The sequence below is a fragment of the Bos indicus genome, chromosome 21 (genome assembly GCF_029378745.1).
Source record: "Bos indicus isolate NIAB-ARS_2022 breed Sahiwal x Tharparkar chromosome 21, NIAB-ARS_B.indTharparkar_mat_pri_1.0, whole genome shotgun sequence".
Lineage (NCBI taxonomy): Eukaryota > Metazoa > Chordata > Mammalia > Artiodactyla > Bovidae > Bos > Bos indicus.
Window position 1 is genome coordinate 66,395,730 of NC_091780.1, and position 15,064 is coordinate 66,410,793.

Here is a 15,064-nt window from a genome sequence, read left to right on the forward strand (position 1 = left end):
TAGCCTACGGGCAATTCAAAATTGTCACCACAGAAGTGGCTAAATCTTTAAAGGAAAACCTACAGTTTTTCCGGCCTGAAGAACAAAAGGACAGAGTTCAGGGCAACCAGAGTCACTGGAAAATCAGGGGGTAATTCTGAAAAGGATAGAATCAGAAGAAGGGCACCCCAAATTCTCTATATAACACCTGAACCATGTATGTGAGAGGTGGATTTCAAAGCAGTAAATGAATGACAAAGAACAGAGCTAAGATCTGAGCTATTCGAAGAGAAAGAGTTCACAGTTTGAGTCCAATTAAATTTATAGTCTGCTTTAAAAAAAAAAATAACATTCTTCAAAGAAATATAACAGAATCCAGATGGCATTCACAATGTCCAGGATACAATCCAAAATTACACAACACAGAAGAAACAAGAAAATGTGACTTATCTTCAAGAGAAAAAACGATAGATGGAGACCAACTCCAAAATGACTAAAATACTGAAATTATAAGACAAGGATTTAAAAACAAGGACAGATATAAAAATATGCTCTCCATGCATGTAAAGACAGGAAATGTCAGCAGATAAATATAAACTATTTTTTTTAATGTTAAAAGGAAATTCTACAGCATCAGTACACAATATATGAAATTAAAAATTCCTTGCATGTGCTTAACAGCATAATGAGTGTGACAGAGGAACAAGTTAGCGAGCTTGAAGACAGGCCAACAGAAATAATCTAATCTGAGAAATATAAAGAGAAAACTAGAAAAAAACTAACAGAACCTTAGGAAGCTAGCACACAGTATCTATCATAAGTGTAATTGGCATGAGGAAGAAAAAGAGAATAAGATAAAGAACATCTGAAAAACAATGGCAACAATTTTCCCAAATGTGATTAAATGCTTAAATTTTCCAGTAAGAAAATCAGAAAACCTCAAGAAGCAAAGCTTCAGAGAAAAGCCCACCCAGACTCCCATAGTCAAAGAGTTCCAAATAAAAGATAAAGTGAAACATTTGAAATCAACCAGAGAAAAATGAAACACTACATATAGAAGAACAAGTCAAACAGCCTCTGGTTTATCACGACTGAAGACCAAAATACACTAGAACAGCATCTTTAAAGTTCTAAATTAAAAAGAACTTTAAAAAAAAAAAAAAGAACTTTAAAACCCGTCAACTCAGAGTTTTGTGTGCTGTGACAATGAATATATCCTTTCAGAATCAAGACAAAATAAGAACACTTTCAGGTAAAAGATAACTGAGAATTCACTGACATCAAATCTGTACCAGAAAAATGCTATAGGAAGCTCTTCATTCTGAAGGGAAATCATACCACATGAAAAATTCAGATCTTCTGGGAAAAAATGGAAACTATTAGAAATGATGAATCTGTGAAATAGCTGGATGATAATAAAAAATATTTTAATTTATTTAAAAATATAACCAAGTGAAAATTACAGTCATTGTATGCATGGCTTTATAATATAGACATAATATAATAACTATAGTGCAAAAGGAAAATAGAGGTAAATAAATGTATGCAGTTTCAAAGTTTTTACATTTTAGATAGTGAGTGAGCTACAATATTAACACTGAATAGACTGTGATAAATGGAGGATATATATTGCAATGTGTAGAGAAATCACTAAAAGATTCAAAGAAGAACAAAAAAATATATGTGGAATAAATAGAAAGCCAATCACAAAATGGTAGACCTAAATCCAATTATATCAAAAACACATTAACTGCTAATTGACTAAATACTCTGATTGAAAGGCAGAGATCATAAGACTGGATTATAAAACAAAAAAGCGGGATCTAACTACATGTTACAAACGAAGCATATTTTAAATATAAAGATATAAATAGTTGAAAGTGAGTATAAATATTTATATCTTGAAAATAGTAAACATGAGAAGACCCGAGTGAATATATTAATATCAAGATAAAATAGCCTTCAAGAGTGGAGTACTGATAGAGATAAGAAGGGCTATTTCATAATGATTACAAGCATAAACCCATCACAACAAGTAACAACCCATAAATGTGACAGCAGATCTTCAAGTATGTGAAGCAAATATTGACAGAATTAGAGGGAAACATAATTCTACAGTCATAGTTAGAGATTTTAACTCTCCTTCACTCAATTACTAATAGAACAACTAAACAAACAAGCAAACAAAATCAGTAAATCTATAAATGGTCTGAACAATACTATCAGCCAACTTTACCTAACTGATACCTACAGAATACTACATCCCGTACCTCGAGAATATTCCTTCTATTCAAATGTACATTAAACATTAATCAAAAGATAAAACAGCCTCACCTGAATCATACAAGGTATAATCTTTGACCACAACAAAATTAGAAATCAGTTAGAATAAAATATTTAGAAAATCCCAAATGTTTCAAAATTAAACAACACAATTCTAAAAAGTCCATGGGTTAAGGAATAAATCACAAGAGAAATCAGAAAGTATTTGAACTGAATGATATTAGAACTACATATCAAAATTTGTGGGACTGACCTAGAGCACAGCTTAGAAGGAAATTAATAGCTTTACATGCTTATAATATTTGATAGGAAGAGAGATCTAAAATAAAAGATCCAAGGTTTCAACTTGAAAAATTAGGAAAAAAGCAGCAAAGGAAACCCAAAGTAAGTAGACAGAAGAGAATAGTAAATGTAAGGGCATAAATCAGTGCAATATAAAACAAAAAAAGTACAGAGCAATCAATGTAACCAAAAGCTTGTTCTCTGAAAGCTAAATGTGACTGATACATGTCTAGCTATTCTGATCAAGAAAATAAAGAAAGAAGGCACAAATTAACCTCAAGAGCAAGACAAGGGACATCACTACAGATCCTACAGATATTACAGAGATAATGCCAACTTTAACAAATTTGACAATTTAAATGGAATGGACAAATCCTTTATAACAGAATATCTTGTCACATATTCATAAAAGACATTTTTTTTTATGACGTACATACCCTCAAAGAAAGTTGCTGACCCAGGCACCTTCACCAGTTACTTATGTCAGCATTTAAGGAAGTAATAGTATCAATCACTTACAAACTTTCTTAAAATAGAGGAGGAAACACTTTCTAGTTTGTTGTATGAGGCCACTGAAATCCTAAAATCACAGTCTGACAGAGATATTACAGAATATAATTATGGATCAATATCACTTATACTGTAATGTTTAGAGAAATCACTAAAAAAGATTCAGAGGAACAAAAAAAAAAAATATGCAGCAAGTAGAAAACCAGTCATAAAATGGTAGGTAGAAAAAGAGATACAAAAATTCTTAATATGAAACAGAATACAGAAAAGTATTAAAAAGAATAGCATATCATGACCAAGTAGGGGTTATCCCAGAAATTTAAGTTTGAATTAACATTCAAAAAAACAAGCAAGGTAATTCACAGTATTAACAGACTAAAGGAGATAAGCCATGTGATCATTTTAATACATGCATAAAAAGCATTCAGAGCTCCCCAGGAGCTCCCACTGCAATATTTTTGCCTGGAGAATCCCACTGACAGAGAAGCCTGGTGGGCTACAGTCCAGAAGGTCTCAAAGAGTCAGACATGAGTGAATCGACTTTGCATGCACACACACAAAAAGCATTTAACAAAACACTAATTCATTCATGATAAAAACAAAACATCAGACATATAAAAAATAACATCAGATATATAACTAATACAATATTTAATGATGAAAGACTGAAAATCTCCCCACTAACGTTGGGGACAAGGGGAGAATGGACATTCTTATGCAACACTTCACTGGGGGTTCCAGCCAGTGCAATAAGCCAATAAAAATAAACAAAATATAATAAACAGATGCTATCCAGGTTGGAAAGGAAGAAGTAAAAAATGTCTCATTTTCAGATGTCATAACTGTTTAAACAGAAAATCCAAAGGAATTAACAAAACAACTACCAAAACAAATTAGTGAATTTAGCAAGGTCAAAGGATAGAAGATAAACTTACAAAGTCAATTGCAGCAAACAGCAAAAAAAAAAAAAAAAATTTAATCATTTCACTTACATAATTGAAAAGCATGCTTAGTTGTGTCTGACTGTTTCTGACCCCATGGACTATAGCCCACCAGGCTTCTCCATCTATGGAATTCTCCAGGCAAGAACACTGGAGTGGGTAGCCATGCCCGTCTCCAGGGGATCTTCTTGACCCAGGGATCAAACGTGGGGCTCCTTCATTACAGGCAGATTCTTTACTGTCTGAGCCACCAGAGAAGCCCTATGAAATATTTAGGCATAAATTTAACAGAATACGTGCAAGACTGGTACACAGAAAACCATAAAACATTTTGGAAGAAATTGGAAGAGGGCATACGTAAGTGGAGAGATATACCATGATGATGGATCAAAAGACTATCCACTCTTAAGATGTCAATTCTGACCAAAGTGATCCATAGATTCAAAGTGATCTCAATGATAACACCAGTATCTTTATTTGGTAGAAATTCAGAAAGTGAAGTCACTCAGTCATGTCCGACTCTTCGGGACACCATGGACCATAGACTGCCAGGCTCCTCTGTCCATGGGATTCTCCAGGCAAGAACACTGGAGTGGTTTGCCATTTCCTTCTCCAGGGGATCTTCCTGAGCCAGGAATCGAACCCAGGTCTTCTACACTTGCAGGCAGATTCTTTGCCATCTAAGCCAGTTTAGTTTATTCTAAAGTGTATTTGGAAATACAGGGATGTTCAACTGCATTGTACATTATGGTGGTTACTAACCATACATGGCTACTTAAATTTATATTTATATTAATTAAAATCAAATAAAATTAAAAATTGAGTTCTTCAGTTGCTCTAACCACATCTCAAGGGCTGAATGTTCACATGTGATTCATGGTTATTTTTCTTAAACAGTGCAGGTATATATTTAAATCACTGCATAAAGTTCTACTGGACAGAACTGAATATCCAAAGCAAGCTTGAAATTACCTTTAAAAAATTAGAGGACTTATATTGGTGATGGACAGGGAAGCCTGGCATGCTACAGTCCATGGGGTTGCAAAGAGTTGGACACAACTGAGCAACTGAATTATATTACCTGATTTCAAAACTTACTATAAACTTTTTGTTGTTTGAGCTTCCCTGGTAGCTCAGCTGGTAAAGAATCCCCCTGCAACACAGGAGATCCCAGATCCATCCCTGGGTCGGGAAGATCCCCTGGAGAAGGGATAGGTTACCCACTTCAGTATTCTTGGGCTTCCCTGGTGGCTCAGATGGTAAAAAATCTGCCTGCAATGCAGAAAATCTGGGTTTGATCCCTGGGTTAGGAAGATCCCCTGAAGAAGAGACAGCTACCCACTCCAACATTTGTTTTTCAGTCTCTAAGTCGTGTCTGACTCTTTGCAACCTCAAAAACTGCAGTACGCCAGACTTCCCTGTCCCTCACTATCTCCCAAAGTGTGCTCAAACTCATGTCCTTTGGGTCGCTAATGCCATCCAATCATCTCATTCTCTGTTGCCCTCTTCCCTGCCTCAGTCTTTCCCAGCATCAGGGTCTTTTCCAATGAGTTGGGTTTTCGCATTAGGTGGCCAAAGTATTGGAGCTTCAGCTTCAGCATCAGTCCTTCCAATGAATATTCAGTGTTGATTTCCTTTAGGATTGACTGGTTTGATCTTCTTTCTGTCCCAGGGGCTCTCAAGAGTCTTCTCCAACACCACAGTTCAAAAGCATCAATTCTTTGGCACTCAGCCTTCATGTCCAACCCTCACATCCATACATGACTCCTGGAAACACTGTAGCTTTGATTACATGGAACTTTGTCAGCAAAGTGATGTCTCTGTTTTTGAATATGCTGTCTAGGGTCATAGCTTTTCTTCCAAGGAGCAAGTGTCTTTTAATTTCATGGCTTCAGTTATCATCCTCAGCGATTTTGGAGCCTAAGAAAATGAAATCTGTCACTGTTTCCACTTTTTCCCCTCTGTTTGCCATGATGATGGGACCAGATGCCATAATCTTAGTTTTTTGAATGCTGAGGGTTTTTGTTTGTTTTTAATTTATTTTAATTGAAGGCTAATTACTTTACAATATTGTGGTGGTTTTTGCCATACACTCACATGAATCACTCATGGGTGTACATGTTTTCAATCTCCTTTTTACCATCATCAAGAGGCTCTTTAGTTCCTCTTCACTTTCTGCCATTAGAGTGATATCATCTGCATAACTGAGGTTGTTGATATTTCTCCCAGAAATCTTGATTCCAGCTTGCTTTTCTTCTGGTCCAGCATTTCCCGTGATGTACTCTGCATATAAGTTAAATAAGCAGGGTGACAGTATACAGTTTTGACTATGGTAATCCAGAAATTGTGGTATTTGCATAGAAAGACACAGGAGAATATGCTCATGGCTTAAGGATAAGCAAAGATTTTTGTAAAAAAACAAGTCACATGATGCAATAACCATAAAAAAATGAAAATTGTGTGTTTACTCATCAAAAGCTCAGCAGTGACCACAGGACTGGAAAAGGTCAGTTTTCATTCCAATCCCAAAGAAAGGTAATGCCAAAGAATGCTCAAACTACCGCACAATTGCACTCATCTCACATGCTAGTAAAGTAATGCTCAAAATTGTCCAAGCCAGGCTTCAGCAATATGTGAACCGTGAACTTCCTGATGTTCAAGCTGGTTTTAGAAAAGGCAGAGGAACCAGAGATCAAATTGCCAACATCCGCTGGATCATGGAAAAAGCAAGAGAGTTCCAGAAAAACATCTATTTCTGCTTTATTGACTATATCAAAGCCTTTGACTGTGTGGATCACAATAAACTGTGGAAAATTCTGAAAGAGATGGGAATACCAGACCACCTGACCTGCCTCTTGAGAAACCTGTATGCAGGTCAGGAAGCAACAGTTAGAACTGGACATGGAACAACAGACTGGTTCCAAAAAGGAAAAGGAGTATGTCAAGGCTGTATATTGTCACCCTGCTTATTTAACTTCTATGCAGAGTACATCATGAGAAACGCTGGGCTGCAGGAAGCACAAGCTGAAATTAAGATTGCCGGGAGAAATATCAATAACCTCAGATATGCAGATGACACCACCCTTATGGTAGAAAGTGAAGAAGAACTAAAGAGCCTCTTGGTGAAAGTGAAAGATAAGAGTGAGTTGGCTTAAAGCTCAACATTCAGAAAACTAAGATCATGGCATCCAGTCCCATCATCTCATGGCAAATAGATGGAGAAACAGTGGAAACAGTGGCTGACTTTATTTTTCTGGGCTCCAACATCATTGCAGATGGTGATTGCAGCCATGAAATTAAAAGACGCTTATTCCTTGGAAGGAAAGTTATGACCAACCTAGATAGCATATTAAAAAGCAGAGACATTACTTTGCCAACATAGGTCCATCCAGTCAAGGCTATGGTTTTTCCAGTGGTCATGTATGGATGTGAGAGTTTGACTATAAAGAAAGCTGAGCACAGAAGAATTGATGCTTTTGAACTGTGGTGTTGGAGAAGACTCTTGAGAGTCCCTTGGACTGCAAGGAGATCCAACCAGTCCATTCTGAAGGAGATCAGTCCTGGGTGTTCATTGGAAGGACTGATGTTGAAGCTGAAACTCCAATAATTTGGCCACCTGATGTGAAGATCTGACTCATTTGAAAAGACCCTGATGCTGGGAAAGATTGAGGGCAGGAGAAGAAGGGGATGACAGAGGATGAGATGGTTGGATGGCATCACCGACTCGATGGACATGGGTTTGAGTGGACTCCAGGAGTTGGTGATGGACAGGGAGGCCTGGCGTGCTGCAGTTCATAGGGTCGCAAAGAGTCGGACACGACTGAGTGACTGAACTAAACTGAACTGATTCATCAAAAGGTATCAATAACCAAGCTACCACATGAGAGACGACATGTGCAAAACAAACGTCCTACACAGGACTATATCCGGGCACATAAAGAATATCTATGACTCAGCACTGCCAGCAGAAATACCAACAACCTCAGATGTGCACTTGGATACCACTTAGAGTGGTATTGGCAGAAAGTAAAGAGCCTCTCAACAAGCATAAAAGAGGAGAGGGAAAAACCTGGCTTAAAACTCAATGTTCAAAAGACTAGGATCATGGCATCCGGTCCCATTACTTCATGGCAAATGTAAGAGGAAAAAGTGGAAACGGTGACAAGTTTTATTTTCTTGGGCTCCCAAATCACTGTGGGTGGTGACTGTAGCTATGAAATTAAAAGACGCTTGCTCCTTGGAAGAAAAGCTGACAAAACTAGACAGCACATTCAAAAGTAGAGACATCACTTTGCCAACAAAGGTCCATATAGTAAAAGCCATGGTGTTTCCAGCAATCAGGTACGAATGTGAGAGTTGGCCCATAGAGAAGGCTGAGTGCCAAAAAACTGATATTTTTGAACTGTGCTCCTGGAGAAGACTGAGAGTCCCTTGGACAGCAAGGAGATCAAACCAGCCAATCCGAAAGGAAATAAAACTCTGAATAGTCATTGAAAGGACTGATGCTGAAGCTGAAGCTTCAATACTTTGGCCACCTGATGTGAAGAACTGACTCACTGGAAAAGACCCTGATGCTGGGAAAGATTGAAGGCAGGAGGAGAAGGGGGCACAGAGGACGAGATGGTTAGACAGCATCACTGACTCAAAGGACATGAATTTGAGCAAACCCTAGGAGATAGTGAAGGACAGGGGAGCCTGGTGTGCTGCAGTGCATGGGGTCACAAAGAGTCGGACATGACTTAGCTACTGAACAACAACAATAACTCAGCAAATATAATAGAAGCACAAACAACTCCTCTCCTCACAAAGGGAGCAGGGGGGCAAATGATTTAAAAAGAGACCTTTTAAAAGAAGATTTGATGTCTAAAAAGCACAAGAAAAAATATGCAACGTTATTAGAAACCAGGAAAACATAAGTTAAAACCACGATGATAAACCACTACACATCTCTTAGACGAGTGAAAATTAAAAGGAATGAAAACGCCAAGTGCTGTTGAGGCTGCAAGGCTACAGGAGTTCTCATACATGTTGTGAATGAGCAATGAGACAGCCATTTGGGGAAAAGACCTCGAAGTGTCTTATAAGACGAATCATATGCCTACCCTATGACTTAGGAATTTCACAACTGGGTATTTATGCAAGGGAAACAGAAATATATCCATTCACAAAAAGAAAATTAGTCAAAAAGTATTTATAGCATAATCACCTAAAACCAGCAACTGCCCCTGTGTCCATCAAAAGAAAAATGGTTTAAAAAATTGTGATATAGTCACAGAACAGAATAATATGCAGCCACAAAAAGGACCAACCTCTGACCCACCCAACAATTCAGGATAAACTGCAAAAAATATTAACATTATGTTGAGAGAAAGAAGTCAAAAAAGAGGGCACACAGTAGGATTCTATTTACATGAAATTGCAGGACAGACAAAATTAATCTGTAGTGTAAAAAGCATCAGAAGCATTTTTGCCTGGGAGGGGAGTAGCTTGAGTTTGGGGACTGACTAAGATATTGATGTGGAAATTTTCTAGGGTGATGGTAATGTTCCCTGTCTGGGTGGAAGTTTGAATTGCAGAGTATGAACTTGTCAAAACTCAGTGTATTTGTTTTCTACTGAGTCATAAGAAATGACCACAAGCTGGAGGAGTACAACCACACGTGTGTGATCTCATAGTTTTTGTTAGAAGTCCACAGGAGACTTGACAGGGTTCTCTTCTCAGGACTTCACGAGGCTGCAGTGTGACAGCCAGGCTGTGTTCTCATCTGAAAGTCCAACTGGGAATCTCCTTCCAAGCTCATCGGGGTCATGGCCAGAATTCAACAGCCCAAGAGCCCCAGCTTTTTCTGGCTATCACCTGGAGACTGCCTTCACAGTCCCTAAGGTGCTCCTGGACCCGTGTCATGTGGCTTCTCCAACATGGCCACTTATTGCATCATGCTCATGGGAAGAGTCTCTGGTTCTCTCTGCTAGGAAGACGGAGACGCTGAGGGCCAGTGAGCTTACCCCTTCTAGACATCCTCTGGTTTGGCGGAGAGGATCTGTGAGGCATATTCTTGTCAAAAAATCCCCTCACTGGACTGGATTACCTGAGTTTTAGCCAAAGGTTATGCAATCACAACCTCAGATTTCTCTCCAGATCATACTGCCTTAATCTGAGCTCCTATTGTCCTCTGGAGAAGCTCAGAGTTTTCGAAAGTCACCCAGTCCTGCTTCCTTTCTGTTTAACGGTTCTTCTATCAGTTAATCCCTCTCCTCTCACATCTTACGATAAGCAGCCAGAAGAAACTAGGGAATGCCTTCAATTCTTCGCTTGGTATTGTCCTTAGCTACATATCGAGTTCATCATCTGCAAAGTTAGCTTTCCAGTCAGCACAGGAGACAGCACTTTACTCTCTGCCCTTCCAGGCCAAGGACTCTCCCTTTCTCCAGTTTCCAGAAACACATTTCCCACTTCTTGTGAGCTCTCACCAGCAGCATCCCTAAAGCCCAGACTTCTACTATTAACAGTCTTTTCGGGAAGACTTGAGTTGCTCTCTCAGGCTCCTCTGCCAGCTGCTGAGTTCCAAAACCAATGCACATGTTTAGGTATTTGTTACAACAGCACCCACCTCCAGGTAATAATGCCTGCATTCATTTCGTTGCTGCAAACAAATCCCAACAAACTCGGCTACTTAAAACAACACACATAAATTATCTCATAGCTTCTGTAGGTCAGAAGTCTGGGCGTGTCTTAGCTGAGTCCTCTGTTCAGGGTCCTATAGGACTGTTGTTTTCATCTGGAGGTTCAACCAGGGAAGAATCTGCTTCTAAGTTCACTCTCACCATTGTTCCAGAATTATTTCCTTGCTGTGTGGCTGAGGACCCAAGCTTCTTGCTGGCTTTCAGATCCTAGATGCCACACCTAGTTCCTTGTCACTTGAGCTTCTCCAATATGATCACTTACTTCACTGATCCCACAATAAGTCTCTAGGTCCAGACTACTAGAAATAAGGAGTCTAAGATCATATAACATAACCACAGGAGTGACATCTTAACATCTTTGTCACTTACCACTGGATATAAGCAGCTTAAACCTGGCTTAAAACTCAGCATTAGAAAACTAAGATCATGGCATCCAGTCCCATCACTTCATTGAAAGGACTGATGCTGAAGCTGAAGCTCCAATACTTTGGTCACCTGATGTGAGGAACTGACTCACTGGAAAAGACCCTGATGCTGGGAAAGACTGAAGGCAGGAGGAGAAGGGGGCACAGAGAACGAGATGGTCAGACAGCATCACTGACTCAGTGGATATGAATTTGAGCAAACTCTAGGAGATAGTGAAGGACAGGGGAGCCTCTCCTTCATGGCAAATAGATGGGGAAACAGTGGAAACAGTGACAGATTATTTTCTTGTGCTCCAAAGTAACTGTAGATGGTGACTGCAGCAATGAAATTAAAAAACACTTGCTCCTTGGAAGAAAAACTATGACAAACCTAGACAGCATATTAAAAACAGAGACATCACTTTGCCGACAAAGGTCCTTCTACTCAAAGCTATGGTCTTTCCAGTAGTCATGAGAGTTGGACTATAAAAAAAAGCTGAGCACCGAAGAATTGATGCTTTGAACTGTGGTGTAGGAGAAGGCTCTTGAGAGTCCCTTGGACTGCAAGGAGATCCAGCCAGTCCATCCTAAAGGAAATCAATCCTGAATATTCATTGGAAGGACTGATGCTAAAGCTGAAACGCCAATACTTTGGTCACCTGATGCGAAGAACTGACTCTTTGGAAAAGACCCTGATGTTTGGGAAGGATTGAAGGCAGGAGGAGAAGGGGACGACAGAGGATGAGGTGGTTGGATGGCATCAGCAATCCAATGGACATGAGTTTGAGCAAACTCTGGGAGATAGTCAAGGACAGGGAAGCCTGGCGTGCTGCAGCCCATGGGGTCAAAAAGAGTCAGACATAACTGAGCAGCAACAACAAATAAGCAAATGACAGGGGCTTATGCAGGGTGTGAATAACAGGTGAGTATCATCAGGGATCAGCTCAGTGTATACCCACCACACTCAGGGAACAAACAGTTAAGATTTGTGGCTTTTACATCAAAAGGAAACACAGACTGAACTCAAGATATTATGCATGCTAAATGCTGAAACATCAGTGAAACAAGATGGATCGATGGGAGAGAGGAATAAATACATGGATAAATACATGATAAAGCCAGTAGAGGAAAATGTTAATAACATAATCTAGGTGTGGGTATATGAGTGTGCCTGAAAAAGTTGGCTATACATTTGAAATTTTCATAATAACATACTAAAAAATTAATGTACACTCAGCAAAAAAGAGCATGGACACAGTGTTCATCATTGAGTAATGAGAACAAATGTTACCTATTTCTGCACAGCTTTCAGCATTTTTTCATTTTGCTATGAAAGGATGAATTTTGTGTATAATCACAAGTTGGGAAATCCATTTAATTTATAAATAACTAATGTATTAAGCCATGCTCTCTCTATCCCAGAAACTGGTCTCTTAACAGCATTACTGCTGTCCCAGACATGAGTCTCTCCACCAAACAACCTTCAACTTCCCTAAGAGCCAGCTATGGAAAGATCATTCATGAATTCATCCAAACCCTCTGAAGCCTCATGTTTTCAGAAGGCATCACCCTTTGAGTCTAACAGTCTCGTAACACCATCACAAGTTAGGTGCAATTGTTCTTCTTTTTCTGTGTCCTGAAACTATCTCAGTTCTCTCTGGTTCTATCTAGTTTGGTAAATAAATCTAAGTCAATCTAACCTTAGTGGTTCAGATTCTGCCATAAAAACAAATACTCTGTAAGACTGGAGTGCTTGCTGCTGCTGCTGCTAAGTCGCTTCAGTCGTGTCCGACTCTGTGCGACCCCATAGACAGCAGCCCACCAGGCTCCCCCGTCCCTGGGATTCTCCAGGCAAGAACACTGGAGTGGGTTACCATTTCCTTCTCCAATGCATGAAAGTGAAAAGGGAAAGTGAAGTCGCTCAGTCGTGTCCGACTCTTCGAGACCCCATGGACTGCAGCCTACCAGGCTCCTCGTCCATGGGATTTTTCCAGGCAAGAGTACTGGAGTGGGGTGCCATTGCCTTCTCCGGAGTGCTTAGGGCTACGTAAACAAATTCCCCCTGTAGCACCTATTAGTGTCATGCTTTGTAGGTAAATTAATTAGTCAGTATTATTTAAACCATGTCATACCACGGCCAAAAGAAACAACAGATGTTTGAGGGATGAAGTGACTGCAGTATACAGGCCTAGACGTTACCTTTTTCATTTTCTTTTTTACAAGAGGAAATGGTTCTGTCCAGCCAAGCACATGATTAAGGCTTTCATACTTAATAAGTGGGTTCTGACAAATGGAAGAAAGTTGCAAGGCTACTGATTAGCTGTTCATGGGTTCTCTATGCCTTCCCCCAAAGTATTTGATCTCCAAGAATTAGTCACTTCCTCTGTGTTAAGTCTGTGCTAGAGGCAAGAATATAGCAAAGGAGAGAGAGCAAAGACACAAAATCATTAACAAATAATATAATACAGTATGCAATGTGCTAAAATAACTCAGCATTTATTAAGCTAGCCCCTGGAAGCTTGTCTTAATGAGACTGTTGTCTCGTGGTGCTCAGTTACTGTTTGCTAAACTGAATCAGACCTAGCAAAGTCACTGAGTTTATGGAGATGGTAAAAACTAGTGGGCAGGAAAGCGAAGATCCTTAAATGATAGGTTGGGTTTGGACTGGCATAAATAAAACAAAAAGAACAGCGCTGGATATCATCTTTAATTTGGGAGTAAAACAACAGCAACAACAATGATATTGTTTGAGGTTTTAACAGTAACCTGGCTGCCCCTGGGATGGAGAATAAATTCACACTATGGCCTGAGACCTTGGGGGGATAATGTTTCTTAGGATGCGGCAGCTACGTTGAGCACACAGGATAAGTAAATCAGCAATGATTTCTACGCTCTCAACCAATGTTCTCAGTGAAAGTCTGGGGGGATGTTGTGGAAAGGGGGGACACTTTTGCAAACAATGCTGCTTGGGAGGAGCTAATTTGAATTTTTAACAATCCTATTGACATAAAATAGACACACAATAAACTGCACAATTTGACATACACACACACACACCCCTGTGAAACCAGAACCACAAAAAAAGATAATAAAAATATTCATCACCCCCCCAAAGTTTCCTTTGGTCCCTATGCAACGCCTGTGTCACCCCTCTCTCCCACCATCTTTAGGCGACCACTGATCTGCTTTCTGCTGCTGCAGATTAGTTTGTATTTTCTAGAACTTCATGGAAATGAACTCACGCTATAGGTACTGTGCCCGGCTTCTTCCACTCAGTAATTAATCTGAAACTCATCCCTGCTGCAGCCCGTCTTAATAGTCCATTTCTGTTTACTGATGAGTAGTACTGCATTGTATGGATATACCCGAGTCCGTCCATCGCGCCAAGAAGACGCTTGGGTTGCTTCTGCATACAGGCAAATCACGAATAAAGCTGCCATGAATATTTGCATACAAGGCTTTGTATGGACATATGTCCATACATGTGCCTTTCCTTTTGGGTGGAGCGGAATGGCTGTCAAACTGTTTGCTTTCCAAAGTCTCTTCCTCATTTTGCATTTCCCACTTGCAGTGTATGAAGATGTTCCACCTCCTGGCCAACACTTCCTACAGTCAGTCTTTAATTTTTCCATCTTAACAGGTGTGTAGTTATAGCTTATTGGGGTTTTATTTTTATTTTGGGCTCTTCTAGGTCTCCGTTCGTGTGCTGGCCCTTCTCTAGCCGTGGCACTCAGGGGCCACTCCTTAGCTGCAACAGCTTCTTTTGTTGTAGAGCACAGGCTTGAGGCACAGGGGCTTCTGCAGCTGCAGCACATGGGCTCAGTAGCTATGGCTCCCAGGTTCCAGAGCACAGGCTCAGTGGCTGCGGCACACAGGCTCAGCTGCTCCGCAGTATGTGCGATCTTCCTGGATCAGGGATTGCATATGTGTCTCTGGCATTGGCAGCAGACTCTTTACCCCTGAGCCACCGGGAAGCCCTCAC